Source organism: Ursus americanus, chromosome 11 (assembly GCF_024610735.1).
Source record: "Ursus americanus isolate L20-20 chromosome 11, mUrsAme1.1.p, whole genome shotgun sequence".
Taxonomy (NCBI): Eukaryota; Metazoa; Chordata; class Mammalia; order Carnivora; family Ursidae; genus Ursus; species Ursus americanus.
This window is the reverse complement of record NC_142137.1, coordinates 25,890,789-25,907,399: the sequence shown is the minus strand read 5'-3', so window position 1 is coordinate 25,907,399 and position 16,611 is coordinate 25,890,789. Positions and strand designations below refer to the sequence as shown.

Sequence of the window (16,611 nt, the reverse complement as noted above, 5' to 3'; positions counted from 1 at the left end):
TAGCAGTGGTTAGCTTGATTTGTAACTTTCATGTGTTAGGGGCTGCCATGCAGCCCCTTGCTGCGGCCCCCACACTCGTTTGGCGGGGGCCTGGGCTGGGGGAGGCTGGCTCTTTAAGCAGAGGTTGGGCTCCAAGAGTGTGGGGCCCAGACAAAGAGAGCAGAAGAGGGCTCAAACCTACAGATGCTCACAGGCCAGGGATGCACAGGGCTCTCTACCCACACAGGGCAGGGGGTCCGTGGCTTCTGAATCTGGTGTCTGCAGCCCCCCTGAGCAAACTCCTTCAGGTTCTGTGGGATAGCACACCCTTCGATACTTCTAAGCTAACACTAATGGAATATGGCATATTTTGTTGGAAACACATCTCATGTATTGTCTCATGAAATTCTCCTGTGAGGCAGATAATATCATTACCTCCATTTCACAGAAAAAGAAACAGATAAGGAGGTTAAGCAATTTGCCCAAGGCACAACCAGGATTCAGATCCCGGAGTCTGAGTGGCAAGCTGGGCTCTTAACCACACCCGAACCTGCCTCCATGAAACTCTGTGTGTGTTTGTGTGTGTCCAGAGTGTCACTGAGTGCTTAAAGAAGTCTCTCACCCCCCAGACAGTGAGGGACCACTCTGTCATTCTCCCAAACATTGAAAGACAGTTCTTGTGTCCTTGGCCAAGCCTTCTTTCTTCCTGGCTGAACACTTCCATCTTTTCGCTTTTCCTCATGTGATGGAACATCTAAACCCTTTACCACCCAGCTTGGGGTCCCTCCATCCTGTCTCATTGTCTCTTTTGAAGTGTGGGACCCAGAACTGAAATCCGTATTCAAGTTGTCTGATCTTCCTTGCATGAGCGAATTAAGAAATCACTTCTGCCCATCGTTCTTCTACAAACATAGCAAAAGCCAGGATTGGCCCTTTGCAAGACCCTGCCCACAAGGACTTGTTGAACACCCACTCTGTGAATGAGAAAGCTCTTGTCCTCAAGGAGAATATAGCCCAGTGAAAGAGACAGACAGTGGAATTGGTCATTTGAACAAAATGTGAGTGCCACGAAGGAGCCCAGAGGGGCAAGCGTTCTGTGGCAGGGGTGGTAGGGAGATGGATGTTAGAGAGTGAATGGGAATCCATCAAGTGAGCTAGAGGAGACAGAAACAGTGCACGCAGAGTTGGGAGGTGTGCAAGACATGGCACATTCCAGAACCGGTTGAATAATTTGGTATCAGACCACATCTCCATCTGATCCTTTGGCGGTATCTGACATCCTGAAGGCAGAGAGAAGCCACAAGCCTTTTCTTAGATTTCCTTTTCCTTGATTTCTAGTAACTCATGGAGCTTTTAGTCCACTGCAATCTTGAAGTCCTTTCACCCTGCGTCATTGATTTGTTAAAGTCCAAAACTTTTCATTTATTCCAATTCAGTTTCTTCCTATTAGACCCTGCCCATTACTTCCGTCAGTCTGGGTCCTATTTCTGCACGTCTGACCTGCTAACTCTCCTTGCCGAGGCCGCATCAGCCGTTGCCCCCCGCGCAGACTCCCTCTGAGTTACCAGGAGTCGGCGTTGCTCAGGTTATGAGTTCTTCTACGTACCAGCACATGCCGCTCACAGTTTTCTAATTTTGTCTACGAGAAAGTCGAGAGATAGTCCCAGCTGTCCCGCTGCAATCTGGATATACCATCATCAATATCTCCCTGAGCGACCAGCCCAACAACCGCATTAGAACAGGAAATGAGTGAGACCAGCCTGACTTGTTTCGAGTGGACCCCTGCAGCCCTTCGGCGCTCTGGTGCGTAAACCATTTGCTTACCAGCGTGTACCAGAGCGGCAGTGGGTTTTTCTGGCACTCCCGCTCATACCTGCACATATGTTTGCAGGATCCAAGTACTCTCCCTTTTGAAGTCGAGGACCTTTGCCCACACCAATCTTTGGATCTCTCACATTTGCTACAGTCTATGAAAAATTAACAGCCACAGAGCAAGCTGGGCTCCTGTTCTCCCCCTGGCTGTGCTGGGGCTGGGGAGCCCTGGGAGGGCATCCGGACTCTCTTCCAACCCTGTCACAGGCATCTTTGCACCAACCTTAGGCTCCAATTCCAACCCAGTGGGTTTATTTTTCCCTTTCCAGACTGAAGATCATTCTGGAAAGAGGAAAGAGCAACAGGAGTTTGGCATCTTGTCACCCTCTCTTTAGTGCTTTGCATTGTAGGCTGAAGAGTTTGAATTTGATCTGGTAAGTAATCCCTGAAGATTTTTGAAAACAGAAATGATGTGATCCTATTTTAGGTGAAGAGTTTTAAGGTTTTTGACTGTTTTGATAATAACTACATTGCTCTCAGCATTAACATTTAACACTAGCAATCGCCTCTAAGCATGACAGGCAGAGCAAAACATACGAGCCAAGCATAGTAGTATAAGGTCATTTTATCTTCAGTGTGAGGCAGGAAGGGGAACCAGCGATGAGTGGGAGGTGCAGTCTGACAGACTCGGGTTTAAAATACCAACTCCGTCATTTAAAGGCTGGGGGCCTTAACCAGGCACCCTTCCACCTCTGAGCCTCAGCTTTCTCATCTGTATAGTGGGAATAATAATTGTACCCACCAATTGGAGTCAATTGTAAAGTGCCTTGCTCCATAGACAAAGCTCCCAAGAAGTGGTCCTTAATCCAAATCCTTTGTCTTTAGGTGTTATGATTACACAGTGGTCACCTCGCGGGATTCCGAAGCTCCCTCAAACCAGGGGCCATCCTCCAGAAGTAGCCTGAGGAGAGGGGGGACCCCTTCCCCCATCAGATGTGGGCTCTGTGAAAGGAGCTGCCTCCCAGACACGGAGGTGGTGTCTGCTGGTTGCATGGCTCTGAGCCACCTGCGAGGCCCCAAGCCCTGAGTGACCTGCAGGGGAGGCCAGCCCCAAATTCCTAGAGTCCTGATTGCCCCTCCCACCCTAATTAGCTCCACCCGGGTGTGTGTTTTTGTCAGGAGTTGCAGGGTTAATAGCTGGAAGAACCGGTTTTAAAGTGCGCCCTCAGAAGTTGGTCTGGCTGATTCTTCGGAGGAAACTGGAGCCTGGGTGGGAGGCGCCAAGCCCCAGAGACGGCCTGTGTCCACAGCCCCGCCTGAGGTGCTGGCAGCTTCCTGTGCGTGTGGCCTACCCCCACCTAGCCGCCCCCTCCCAACGGACTGGGCTTGCAGAGACGGGGAATGATAACCAGCCAGGGGAGGCGCAGCTGGGGCGCACTGGCCACCTCCTCTCCTGCTCTCATCCCAGCCAGCCCTGAGGAGGCCTCGCAAGGCTGAGCAGAGTGGCTGTGGACAGTGCGTGCTGCCACTCGGCTTCAGCCACGTTTTCTCTCCACTGAGCACAAGTCTACCCAGAGGCCCAGTTGTTCAGAAGCACATGAGTTCTCCCATTCACGCTCTGACCCTGTCAAGAATCCCTGACTGTCCTAAGCATTAACATAGCACACTGGGCCAAAGTTTAAGGGTTTGCATAGGAAGGCTGCTGAGTCCTCACTCCATGCCCGTGATGGGAGTACTACTGCTGCCGCCATTTTACAGATGAAGAAACGAGGCACTTGAGAGCTCAGGTAACTTGCTGAAGGCCACACGGTCAAGTAAATGGCGGAGATGGGATTTGAACTCATGAATGCCTCCTCGGCACTGTATTCTATTTCCTCTCTTGTGATAAAAAGTTGGGGACTTTGAGACCTGGCAGGGACAACCACCAGGCAGTGGGCCCCAATTCACTTCCTCTGGGGCCTAGTCCGAGTAAAAATCAGCCCAGACTCTCCAGTGACCAGGTTCATTTCAGCTTCTAGGACCTCTGCAGCAGGATGGACACGGGTGGAGCAGAACCCAGTCCCTCCCCTGCCCCAAGGATCCCTACATACACACACCCCTCTTTCCTCCTTTTGGGTCCAGGCAGAGGCCACAGTCCTTGGCCACTGGAGCCTGAACTCTTTTTTTTTTAATTGTGGTTAATTTAAAAAAAAAAAAAAAATATATATATATATATATATATTGTTCAGTAGTGTTAAGTATGTTCACATTGTTATGAAACAAATCTCCAAACCCTTTCAACTTGCAAATCTGAAGCCGTACCCATTAGACAGCAGCTCTCCTTTTCACTCTCCTTCTCCCCAGCCCCTAGAAACTACCATGCTCCTTTCTGTGTCTAGGAGTTTGACTATTTAAGGTAACTCATATAAGCGGAATCATACGGTATTTCTTTTTGTGACTGGCTTATTTCACTTCACTTAATGTCCCTAAGGCTCATTCAGGTCGTATCATGTGACAGGATGTCCTTCCTTTTTAAAGGCTGAATAATTTTCCATGGTCTCTATATACCACTTTTTTGTTTATTCATTCCTCCCTTGAAGGACATTTGGGTGGCTTCTGTCGCCCGGCTATTGTGAATAATGCTGCTATACACATGTGTGTGCCAATATCCCTTTGAGATCCTGTTTTCCATTCTTTTGGTTGTAGACCCAAACGTGGGGATTGCTGTATCATATGGTAATTCTATTTTTAATTTTTCCAGAACCTCTGGACTGTCTTCCATAGCCACGGCACTGTTTTACATTTCCACAGATAGTGCACAAAGGCTCCAATTCTCCGCATCCACATTTGACATTTTCTGTTGTTGCTGTTTGTTTGTGATAGTGGTCGTCCTGCTGGGGGTGAAGTATGGCGCCTTAACTTCTGAGCATGGAGTCTTGCACAGATGGGCGGGAGCCTTGGGCCTCCCCATGCCAGGATTGAGACTCGCACGGGACAACAACAGTTCCTGTGACATTGTCCCCATGGCCAAAGAAGCCGAGTGATTCTGGCTGAGTTGCTGAAAATCCCTGGGCGTGTTACAACGTCGTCTCAGGGACTCCCTGAGGAACTGCTGTGGTTCCATGAACCATTCCCCGGTGAGCCGTGTTTTCAGTAAGTGGTGCGTAGATCACGATCTACCATGATATTAAGTATGATTTTACGGTCTATGATCATGGTGCTATGAATGACCATAGAATGTAAGCTCCATGCCGGCAGAGCCATTTATCTTGCTCATCTCTACATTCCCAGCACTTGGCAGATAGTAAGTGCTCAGAAAATACTTGTTGAATGAACAAAGAAAAGAATGAACAAAGAAATTAACAAAGAGCCAACAAAACAAAGAAACAAATGCTTAGCTTTCTGAGTGTGTACAAAGCTGTCCCTCTGAGCGAAGGTGGCCCACAGTGGTGGACGTCAGCCGAATGCCGGTTCCTACCTGTGGTGGCTCGCAGACTCTGTTTCACAGTGGCCTCCGTTGTCCCTCCTCCTTGCTGAAGCATCTTGTACCTGCTTCCAGCCACCAGCCCAGTCCTGGCACTCTCTCACTCTCTCTCTCTCAGGACTCAGGAGTTCGTTGTTCTCATGGGGCTGTCAAGGAGAGGGTTTAAAATGTTTGAGAAGGGATGCCTTAGCAGATGTTGACAGGCAGGGATCAATTGTCAGCTTTGCTTCAAGAAAAACAAAATGTATCTCTTCTTGCTCCTCACAGGGGATCCGGGATTTTTCCGGATCTCAGCACTTTTTGGTGCAAGCAGTAACATCTAGCAGCCCACCCACCCGACCTCTGGATACGAAGACACTTCAGGGGAGAATGAGAATGAGGGAGTTTCAAGCTAACACAGACTCGGCAAAACTTGTTTTCTCTAGAATGGCAGAAGGAGAGGGCCACCATCGTGGGGACAGTATGCCAACCCCAGGGCCACACTCGGATGTCACAGTCTGTAAGAAATGCAGTGAGGTAACACTTGCTACGTGCCTGGCACTGTTCTGAATACTTTACTAACTCATTTAATCTTCCCATTGATCTTGAAGAGTGTCGCACCCATTGTACAGATGGGAAAACCAAGCCACTGAGAGGTAAGTCACCTGTCTGTGGTCACACAGGTCCCGGGATTTGGATCCAGGCTTGTGGTTCCAGAGTCTGGGCTTCTCCCCTGAAGTGTACTGGATCTCTTTAGTCTTTTATCAACCTGTTTGTTAAGTCAACATCATTTATAGAGAGCCTACTATGTGTCAGGCTACACCCCCCAGAGTGAACAAAACACAAGCCTCACCTCCAAGGCTTTTAGTCTAACTAAGATGCTCATTCCATGAGTCTTATCTGTAAAACTAGGCCAGGGCAAGTGGGACCCAGACTCACAAATTGCCAAACCAAATTCAAATTCACTTAGTGATCAAGCTTCCTGACAAACTACTTCTCAGGAGTCAAAATTTAATCTTTTTTGAAGAAAACGGCTCTAAGGGTAGATGTGTTTTAATGGTAACTCTGGCCTCTGGAAGAGATTCTGGCACATTCGAACCAACAGGGGAAGCTGTTGACACCGCTGTAGTGCCCTTCATGGGGGGCACACCTATCCACCCAAGAACCAAGGAAAACCAGGATTTCCTCATAAAAATACCGAATGAAGCCATTAGTAATATCAAGTGATATTCATACCAACCACATTCCCGCACTAGAGTAGGACCACTGGAGTTTCTGGGGCCGCCCCTCGCTTCCCTGGAGAGCCCAGCCAAGTAGCATTTTCTTGTCAATTCAAATAAACCATAGATTCTGGGTGTGCAAACTTAAAAACCAGAATGGAAAATCCCCTGCATGCCACAGACACAGTGCGGAGAGACGGAACACTTCTATGTCCCTCTGCTTACAGTGTAGTGGGCAATTCAGAGCTGGGGCCCAGATGAACTCCCAGCTCTGGAGCTCATGCAGGCAAATCACCTTCTAGCCTTCAGTCCCCACATCTGTAAAATGGGACTAATGACCAATAATCGTACCTTCTGCCTAGGGTAGATGTAAGGCTCAAAGGAGGGAACCTAGTGGGGAAATGCCCCACACGTGGCAGCTAGTATTATGGTACTGCTGACCGTCGAGCAACATGGGTTTGAAATGCACAGGTCCACTGATATGTGGGTTTTTTTGGATAAATACAGGATAGTGCTATAAATGTATTTCCCTTTCTTTACGATTTTCTTAACATTTTCTTCTCTCTAGCTGACTTAATTGTAAGAATACTGTATCTAATACCCACAACATACAAAATGTGTATAGATCAACTGTTTCGGTTATTGGTAAGGCTTCTAGTCAAAAGTAAGCTATTAGTAGTTACGTTTTGGAGGAGTCAAAACTCATACATGAATTTCTACCATGCAGGGTGCAGGGGGTTGGGGGGATGATGCCCTTAAACCCCGCATTGTTCAAAGGTCAACTGTATCTTATTACATATTATTATCTGCAAATGATTAAATGATTAAAATTTATTACATTTAAATAAATGTGTTATGAGTACCTTAGGAGAATATTTTTCTCTGTTGCTCTAAGTTAAACATTATCTGTGTCCAATGCAGGGTAAGGCCTGTTTTGGAGGTTTTCAGTGAGGTGACAATAGTAGTGTGACTCCCACCTTCCATGCCTTTATTTTTAAAGATTTTATTTACTTGTTCAAGAGAGAGACAGAGATAGCGAGAGAGAGCATGAGTGGGGAGGGGCGGAAAGAAGCAGACTCCCCGCTGAGCAGGCAGGCCAACAGGGACTCGATTTCAGGACCCCAGGATCATGACCTGAGTCGAAGGCACACACTTAACAGACTGAGCCATCCAGGCGCCCCATTATATCTTATTTCTGAATGAGACAAAATTTATTACCAAGAGGAAGAATACTCCAAGAGGTCATTTATCCGTTATACAAAACTACATCTAAGGCATAAGATTGCTCTATAGCCCCTTCTTAGACTGGCCCTGCAGGGAGCCCTGGAGCATGTGACTGTCCCCACCTGAGGGGCAGACAGGGAAGGGCCAGCAATGGAAATGCGAATGGCTCCATCTACCCTCGTTCCCGGTTACCGACTTGGGAGAAGCTGTCTCCACTGCCACAACCCCCCAGATCTGAGGGTCTGGAGGCCCTGATTCTCAGAAGGGAGACGACGCGTCTGGCAAGGGACACAAAAAGAGCCCCACTAAACCTAAAGCTAGGCAACCGCTTGGTCGTTCGGCGGCTTCTCAGATCGGCAGCCCATCAGGCAGAGGAAGGGGCTGTCATCCTGGCAGGGGTCATGAGGCTTGAGGAGGAGGCTGTGTTCCAGGGGCCAGGCAGGAGTATGTGTGGAACTCGGGGCAGCCCCGGGTTACTCCCATGCCCAGGGCGAACTGCGACCCCACAATTAGAGCAAGCAGAGCCACGGTGACGAGGGGCACAGACTCCTTTGGGATGAAGGGCAGCGTTACCCTGCCAGGGAAGAGCCAGCGGAAGCGCCAGCCGGCCAAACGTGGGGGGCAGAGGAGGGTTACGTGACAATCCATTTCTTCTCCAGACTTGCTGTAGCAGGGGGGACTGGGAATTGTTCGACAAGCCCCCCTCTTGTACGTTTTCCATAAACTGTGGTCAGTCTCCATCGTGAAAGCTCTGAACTTGAATGTGGGATGCTGGCTGGTTCTGCCAGGTCCTCGTAGATTCCTTGTTCGTGGGTTTGTTCTCTCCTAGCTTCAGTGTGCTTTTCTTCCCAGCTCCACTCCTGTCACCAACTGTCTTAGTTCAGGTCCCCCAAAGCAGACCCCAGATGAGGCTCTGTGTGTGGTCAAGACAGGAGCCTGGTAGGGAGTGGTGGGTTCAGACAGGGTTGGGAAAGAGTGGAGGCCAGGGCTTCCAGAGGGTGGCCACCTCCTGACCCCACCGGCTCTAACTGTGCTCTGGGCTCTCCCTCCCTGCAGCCAGCGCAGCTCCAGAGCCCTGAGGACCAGCTGCCAGAAAGAACCACAGGGCTGGCTTGGAAGCAAAAGCATGCCAAGGCCTGGGTGCACCAGAAATGGCAGAAAGGACTGAGGGGAGGGGGGCACTGGCATTTTCTGCTGCCAACTTTACTGCAGAAATGGTTCTGGAGTTGCTTTGCTCTCATAGTCAGAATGAATTCAGGCCCAAGACAGGGAACCGAGACGGCAAAGCAAGTCTGTTTCCACAGAGCAGAAGACCACCTGTACCCAGCCTTGCCTCTGAGGGCCAGGGAGCCAGGGAAGGTGGATACACTGCCCTGCCCTCCAGAACGTCCCCTCCAACTGCAGAGAGGAGAAGCCACCTGTGAACTTTTTAAACCACAGGCCAGGAAGCCCCCAGGCGGCCTATTATTACAGGGCAGAAGGGAAGGACGTGACCCGGGAGACTACAGACTGGCAAGATCACTCTGAACCCAGGAGACGAAAAAACAAATCAATATAAAGAATTGGCATTGACAAGTTCAAGACACAATTTGTTTTTTCAAATTACACTTCCTTAAGTTTTGCTTGGGCTTAGAGCTGTTTTTCAGCCAGGCAGATTTCCAAGGGTCAAAAGCTGTTTTGAGAACAACCCCATTCATTGGTTAATTCGCTGTGTCTTCCTTTCAGTGCACGTTTATGTGAGTCCCGCTCAGTCAACAGCCACTGGGCTGAGCATAGAGCCAGTGAGAAGAGACACTGGCCCTGCCCTTACGGAGTTCATGGTTTAGCAGGGAGACAATGGCTGCATGAATAAGTACACACAGAGATACCAAGTACAGATTGGGACCGGTGTCTGAAAGGAAAAGTGTGGAATGCCATGAAAGGGAAGAGCAGGGTGAACTGAATTAAATTGATTTGTCAGGAAAGACCCCTCTGAAGAAGAGGCATGTGTAAGTTGAGGCCTGAAGGAACGAGCGGGAGTTAAACCATTTTGAGAAAGGAGGTTGGGTGTTGGGTGGGGTGGCCCTCTGGAGCTGAAAGAACAGCCTGGGGGCTCCTGGGTGGCTCCGTCGGTTAAGTATCTGCCTTTGGCTCAGGTCATGATCTCTGGGTCCTGGGATCGAGCCCCACATTGGGCTCCCTGCTCAGAGAGAAAAAAGAAAAGAAAAGAAAAGAAAAGAAAAGAAAAGAAAAGAAAAGAAAAGAAGAGAGGAGAGGAGAGGAGAGGAGAGGAGAGGAGAGGAGAGGAGAGGAGAGGAGAGGAGAGGAGAGAGAAGAGAAGAGAAGAGAAGAGAAGAGAAGAGAAGAGAAGAGAAGAGAAGAGAGAAAAGAAAAGAAAAGAAAAGAAAAGAAAAGAAAAGAAAAGAAAAGAAAAGAAAAGAGAAAAGAGCACTAAGGCCTGAAGTTGAGCTAAGGATCAAACCAACCAGAGCAAGCAAGCAGATGAAAACACCCCGATTCCCCCAAAGGGTCCAAGCAAAAGTTTGAGCATGTTTCTGCATGTGTGCATTGGGGCTGGGTTTCCAGGAGGGGAATGGGAGCCTAGAATGGTGATAAACTTTAGCCCCCAAACCAGCTCTGGGTCAGATACTTAAATCATTTGGAAATAATGAACCGTCTGATCAAAGGCAAGGTCCAGTGATCTTGGCTCCCAGCACTGCCCAGCCCAGGGGGCGCCACACACTGCAATGTCCATGAAGGGGGTCCCCCGCTACGGTAGTGTCGGCAGCCATAATGTCCATTTGGAACAGAGCTTGTGGGAAAGAGACTCTTTGGAGATCACTGGGGAGAAAAGAAGACAGTTGAACAGTTGAATTTTTATTTTCTGAAGCTGGAGACCAGTGAGGGAGGACAGCAGAAATTACAAGTGTGATATGTATGGAGAAGAGATGTTTTTTTTTCTACAACAAAAAATATCTGTGAAACTTTTAGATTGATAATATTGAGTCCAAGAGGCAAGGCCCTACCCTCATAAAGCTTGTAGTCTAGTGGGGGAGAAAAGACATTCATTTAAATAATATAAAATTGCTGGAGGAGAGGGGGTGGGAGGATGGGGTGGCTGGGTGATGGACATTGGGGAGGGTATGTGTTGTAGTGAGCGCTGTGTGTTGTGTAAGACTGATGAATCACAGACCTGTACCCCCAAAACAAATAATACATTATATGTTAATAAAATAAATTAAAATAAAAAAAGAACAGTACTAAGAAATTTTAAAAAATAGTAATAACATAAAAACAAATGTGTAATTGTCAGTTGAGAAACAGCTCACAGGAGAGGCCCATGGTGGCGGGGATGGAGGGGGCTGTGGTTGGGTGTGAGGAAGGGGAATTCAGGTAGACATCTAAAGGTTGAACAAAGGTTATTTAGGCTAAGGGAGTGGAGTGGAGGCAGAGTGAGAACATTCTAGGCATTGGGAAGGGCATGAGAAAGGCACTGTCATGGGGACATCTGAAAATAGAAGAAACCTGGTGACTGGGGCACAGAGAACATAAGAACAAGGAGAAATAACAAGGCTTAAGGGAGGAATTCAACTTGGATTCTAAAAACACATCCTATGTGTTCATGGAAGGTGGAATTGAGAGGGCAGGAGAGCAAGCAGGGAGACCGGGTAGAAAGCTCTTGGAGAGATACAGGGTGGCCTGGACCAGGGTGTGGACAATGATGACAAGCAAGGGGCTGCAGAGAATAGGATGGGTGCGAGACATATTTCGATGTAAATTTGGCAGGAACTGGTGATAGGCTGAATGTGCAAGCTATGAAGGACGCCATGGGGAGAGAGGAGTAAAGGATTCTGCCTGGGAAATTAGGTGGGTGCTGGGACCATTCATCAAGTTAGGGATACTCGGAAAGAAGGTTCTGATTTTAGACATTTAGACATAAAAGAGTAAGTTGGAGGTGCCCTTGAGACCTCCAAGCAGAAACAACAGGGTGAATAGATCTGAAACTCAGGAGAGAGGCCTGGGATAGTAATATCAGTTGGAAAGTTACTGGTGTATGAGGGTCATTGAGGTCATAGGTATGATGAGGCTGCACAGGCAGAATATGAAAGTATGAATGTGTACAGAGCTGTGGCTTCGTTGGTCAAACTTGTTTGGAAAACACTGGGTTAAACATACTTGAACTGGATTCTTTGCTGCAGGACCTCTCAGGGGCCTTTGAAAGGCTAATGAGTGGGGTGCCTGAAGGGCTCAGTTGCTTAAGTGGCTGCCTTCCGCTCAGGTCATGATCTATGGATCCTGGGATTGAGCCCCATGTTGAGAGGGAGCCTGCTTCTCCCTCTTCCTCTCTCTCTCTGCCCCTCCCTTTGCCCCCCCCTCCACAGGAACACATGCACCCTCTCTCTCAAATACATAAATAAATAAAACCTTTAAAAATAAATAAATAAAAATAAAAGGCTAATGAGTGTTCGTATTTCTGGAGGGGATAAGAAAGACTAATGAACACTGGGAATCTCTAAATTCAGAGATTCCTGGACTTTTTTTGACTACAGAATCCTTCTATCACAGGGTATCTTACTGCACTAGAAAAATCTTTCTGATATAAAGTATGGTAACCAGAGCCCTTTTTTTCTTCTTTGAGGATAAAACCAATAGTAATACCTCACAGTTGAATAGTGTACCACACTTGACTGAGTGCTCTCATATCACTTACTCAACTCCCAAAATGACCCTCTTGGGGTGGTCTTAGGATCCCCACTCACAGAAGAGTTTCAGCGACATTAAGGGGCTTGCCCAATGCCCAGTGTCTCACAGCTGGTGAGGGGAAGACCCAGAACTAAAGCCAGGACAACCAGGTCACCAGGTCCAACCTCAGGCTCAGTTTCATGACCTTGGCTGTTCCCATGTGAAAACACATGGTCTTTAACAATGTTGTTAGTTTAATAGTTGTGAGGCTGATGCTTGGATCCTCAGAGTCTTCATCTGGTAGCTGAAACGCCAGCGCTTCTGACATGACTGCTGGCCTGCTTCCTCTTAACAGCCTCAAAATGACGACACCAAATCAGACCCAACGGCCACTGACGGTGGAAGCACATGGTTGTCCTCACGAGGTCAACTTTCAAGGCCAGAGCCATACCTCCAGCATCCCGGCTTCTCGTTAACGGTCAGTTACGACTCTAACACCCACGAATTTATCTGAAACTTACAAAACCTTTTTATTCTTTTAATCTTGTATCACCACTTGAGATAATGGGGTCTATAAGTTGATCCTTCCTATAAAACCTTTTATTAATCTTTTATCTGTTGATTGAAAATTAGGCTGTTGGAAATAAATTTCTCCAAGAGGGAGGATGATTCTTAGAGATAAGACAAGCCAAGACTACCTTCTAAAATGAGCACGGGACTCCTCTTTTCGTAAAATTCAATATATGCTATTAGTGATGGTCTTAAATAACATCTGGGAGTTACTCCTCGGCTCAGCTATGCTCTCAACAGACAGACACTGAGCTCCTCTTCATGGCAAAGGTCTGTGCTGGCTCTTGTGGGGGAATGTAGAATATATTCCCCATTAAGGAATTTTGGGTTTTTTTAAAAACTTTTTTTAAAGATTTTATTTCTTTGAGAGAGAGAGTGAGAGAAAGAGCACAAGCTGGGGAGACAGGCAGAGGGAGAGGGAGAAGCAGACTCCCCGCTGAGCAGGGAGCCCAATACGGACTCTATCCCAGGACCTCGGGATTCTGACCTAAGGTGAAGACAGACGCTTAACTGACTGAGCCACCCAGATGCCCTGGTTTTTTATTATATAAATTTTCATTGAATTATATATTCAGAAAGGTACACAATCATAAATTTTCACAAAATAACTGTGCTCATGCAACCACCACCCATATCAAGAAACTGAGCGTTATCAGCTACCTGGCCCCTCTTCCCAGCACTGCGCCTTCCCTCCTTCCCAGAGGTAACCAGTGTTCTGACCATGTATTAGTTTGCTATTACTGCTGTAACAAATTAATACAAACTTAGTGGCTTAGAACTATATTCTCTTATAGTCCTGGAGAATAGAAATCCCAAATCAGTCTCACTGAGCTACAATCAAGGTGTCAGCAGGGCTCATTCCTTCTAGAGGCTCTCGGGAGTACGTTTCCTCATCTTTTCCAGGTCCTGGAGGCCACCTACATTGCTTGACTTATGGCCCCCTTCCTACATTTTCAAAGCCAGCATCGTAGCATTTTCTCTCTGACTCTGATCTTCCTGCTTTCCTCTTATTAGGACCCTTATAATTAGATTAGGCCTACTTGGATCATCAAGGAAAATCTCCCCATCTCGAAACCTTTAATTTAATCACATCCACAAAATCTCTTTTACCGTATACGGTAATATATTGCAAGGTTCAGGGGATTAGGACATAGATATGTTTGGGGGGCCACTGTTCAGCCTACCACAGACCATAACACCATAGTGTCGTGTTGCCCATTTTGAACCTGAAGTAAATAGAATCATACACTCCTTTCATGCTGTCTTTTGATTTTAAACAGTTTTTAGAGTAGTCTTTCTTATGAGTCTTTTGCTTTAAGGTTAGTGCTTTTGTGTCTCTTTAAAGACATATTTGCTTACATACCCCAAATAATGAAAATACTCTATGCTTCCTCTGGTTATTATATTATTTTACCTCTCAGTTTTAAACCTACGATCCATCTAGAATAAGTTTTTGTGAATGGTGTGAGGTAGTTACTAAGGTTCGTTTTTTTCCTGACATGGATACCCATACGATCCAGTACGATTTTGAAAAGATTGCCTTTCCCTCATGAGTCTGCATTACTACTTTTATCCAAAACATCTGTTTAGGAACCATACCACGCTGTCTGGATCACTGTAGCTTTTAAATAAATCCCGCTCACCACTGGTGCAAGTTCTCTAATTTTGTCTTTCTTCAGTATTATCTCAGCCACTCCTGGCCTTCTGCATTGCCATATAAATTTTAGAATCAGCTGACCAGTTTCTTGGAATTTGACTGGGACCACACTGAATCTGTAGGTTTCCTAACCTAGTCCCCAAGTCCCTGAACATTTATTTGTGTCTTTAACTTAGTTCAGTGACATTACTCTTTTTGCCCAAAGATGTTGCACATCTTCCCCTGGATTTATTCTTAGGAGTTAGTTTGTTATGTTACTCTAATGCTTTACCATCATTTAAAAATTCTATTTTCTGGGGCATCTGGGTGGCTCAGCTGTTAAGCGTCTGCCTTCGGCTCAGGTCATGATCCCAGCGTTCTGGGATTGAGCCCCGCATCGGGCTCCCTGCTCCGCGGGGAGCCTGCTTCTCCCTCTCCCACTCCCCCTGCTTGTGTTCCCTCTCTCACTGCCTCTCTGTCAAATAAAATCTTTTTAAAAAATTTCTATTTTCTGATTTATTTTTCGTATGTAGAAAACAGTTGATTTTTTAATATTGATCTTGTATTCAGCTATCATGCTAAGCTCATTCGCTAATGTATATAGTCTGTAGGTTCCTTTAGATCGTCTCTCAATAGCTACATCTATATAAATAATATGTATTACACACATACTCATATATATTTCTCTATATTATCCACGATGCTGATGAATAATGGCAGTTTTCTTTTTCTTCTTCATTCTCATGTTTCTTTCCTTACTGTTCTATCTGTGAACCTCCAGTGCAATTTTGAATAGATGTGATAACAGATATCTTTGTCTCATTTCCAAATTAGGGGGATTATGATGTTTGCTGTAGGATTGTTTATAGATGTCCTTTGTAAGATTAAGGAAATTCTTTCTATTTCTAATTGGCTAAGAATTTGTTTTTAATCATGAGTGAATATTGACTTTTTAAGATTTTTTTATTATTCATTTGAGAGAGAGTGAGCAAGCAAGAGCACGAGCTGGGGGGAGGGGCAGAGGGAGAAGCAGACTCCCTGCTGCGCAGGGAGCCCAACATAGGATTTGATCCCAGGATGATGACCTGAGCCAAAGGCAGATGCTTAACCGACTGAGCCCCCCAGGTGCCCCAATACTGAATTTTTAAAAATGTTTTTTCTGTATGTATTGACATAATCATAAGACTTTCCTTTTCATTCTGTTCATGTGACAAATTACATTAATTGAGTTATCTTGGCTTTGTATTTTGAAACAATTTTAGACTTATGGAAGAGCTGCAAAAATAGTGCAGAGTTTCCTTATACCCTTCACCCAACTGCCGCAAATGCTTATTTTATATAACCATAGGATAATTGTCAATACTTAAATAACATCGGTATAATACTTTTAGTCATACCATGCACTTTATTCAGATTTTACTGGTTTTCCCACTAATGTTCTATTTCAGGATGCCATATTGCATTTAGTTGTGTATCTCCTTAGTCTGCTCTAATCTTTGACAGTTCCTCAGTCCTTCCTTGTCTTTCATGACTTTGACAGTTTTGAAGAGAACTTTGTCAGACTATCCTTTAATTTAGGTTTGTGTGATGTCTTCTCATGATTAGATTGAAGGTGTTCCTTTTTGAGCAATGTACTGCCGAGGTGATGTGCTCTCCCCCTTCATACCAAAGGGTACGCGATAGGTCTTGCTATTGGTGATGGTAACCTTGATCACTTGGTTAAAGTGGGATCTGCCAGTGTTCATTGAGTTTTAAATATTAAACTTTCCTTATATTCTTGGAATAAACTCAACTTGGTTATTTCTTCATATATTTTAGGTTAATATTTTGACTAGAACGTTCGTATCTATGTTTATAAGAGAGCTTGGTAATTTTCCTTTCCTGAAGATTTTTGTAGGAATTTAAGGTTAAGTTGGCTTCATTAAACAAGGTAGTAACTGCTTCCTCTTTATTCTCTAGGAGAGTTTACGGTTTATGTAAGATTGTTGCTCTTTCTTCCCTAAATTCTTGAAGAATTCACTGATGAAGTCACATGGGCCTGGAGTTTTCCTTGAGGGAAGGTTTTA

At 46.1% G+C, this 16,611-nt stretch overlaps 1 long non-coding RNA gene across 1 annotated transcript in view; it reads right to left on the bottom strand.

The window, feature by feature from the left end:
- LOC148109253 (uncharacterized) overlaps window positions 1-16,611 on the bottom strand; it is a 45,787-nt gene that overhangs the window by 18,773 nt on the left and 10,403 nt on the right. The window contains exon 2 of the long non-coding RNA XR_015726005.1: window positions 5,249-5,400. This is a non-coding gene — a long non-coding RNA (uncharacterized LOC148109253). The remainder of the gene's footprint in view (window positions 1-5,248; window positions 5,401-16,611) is intronic.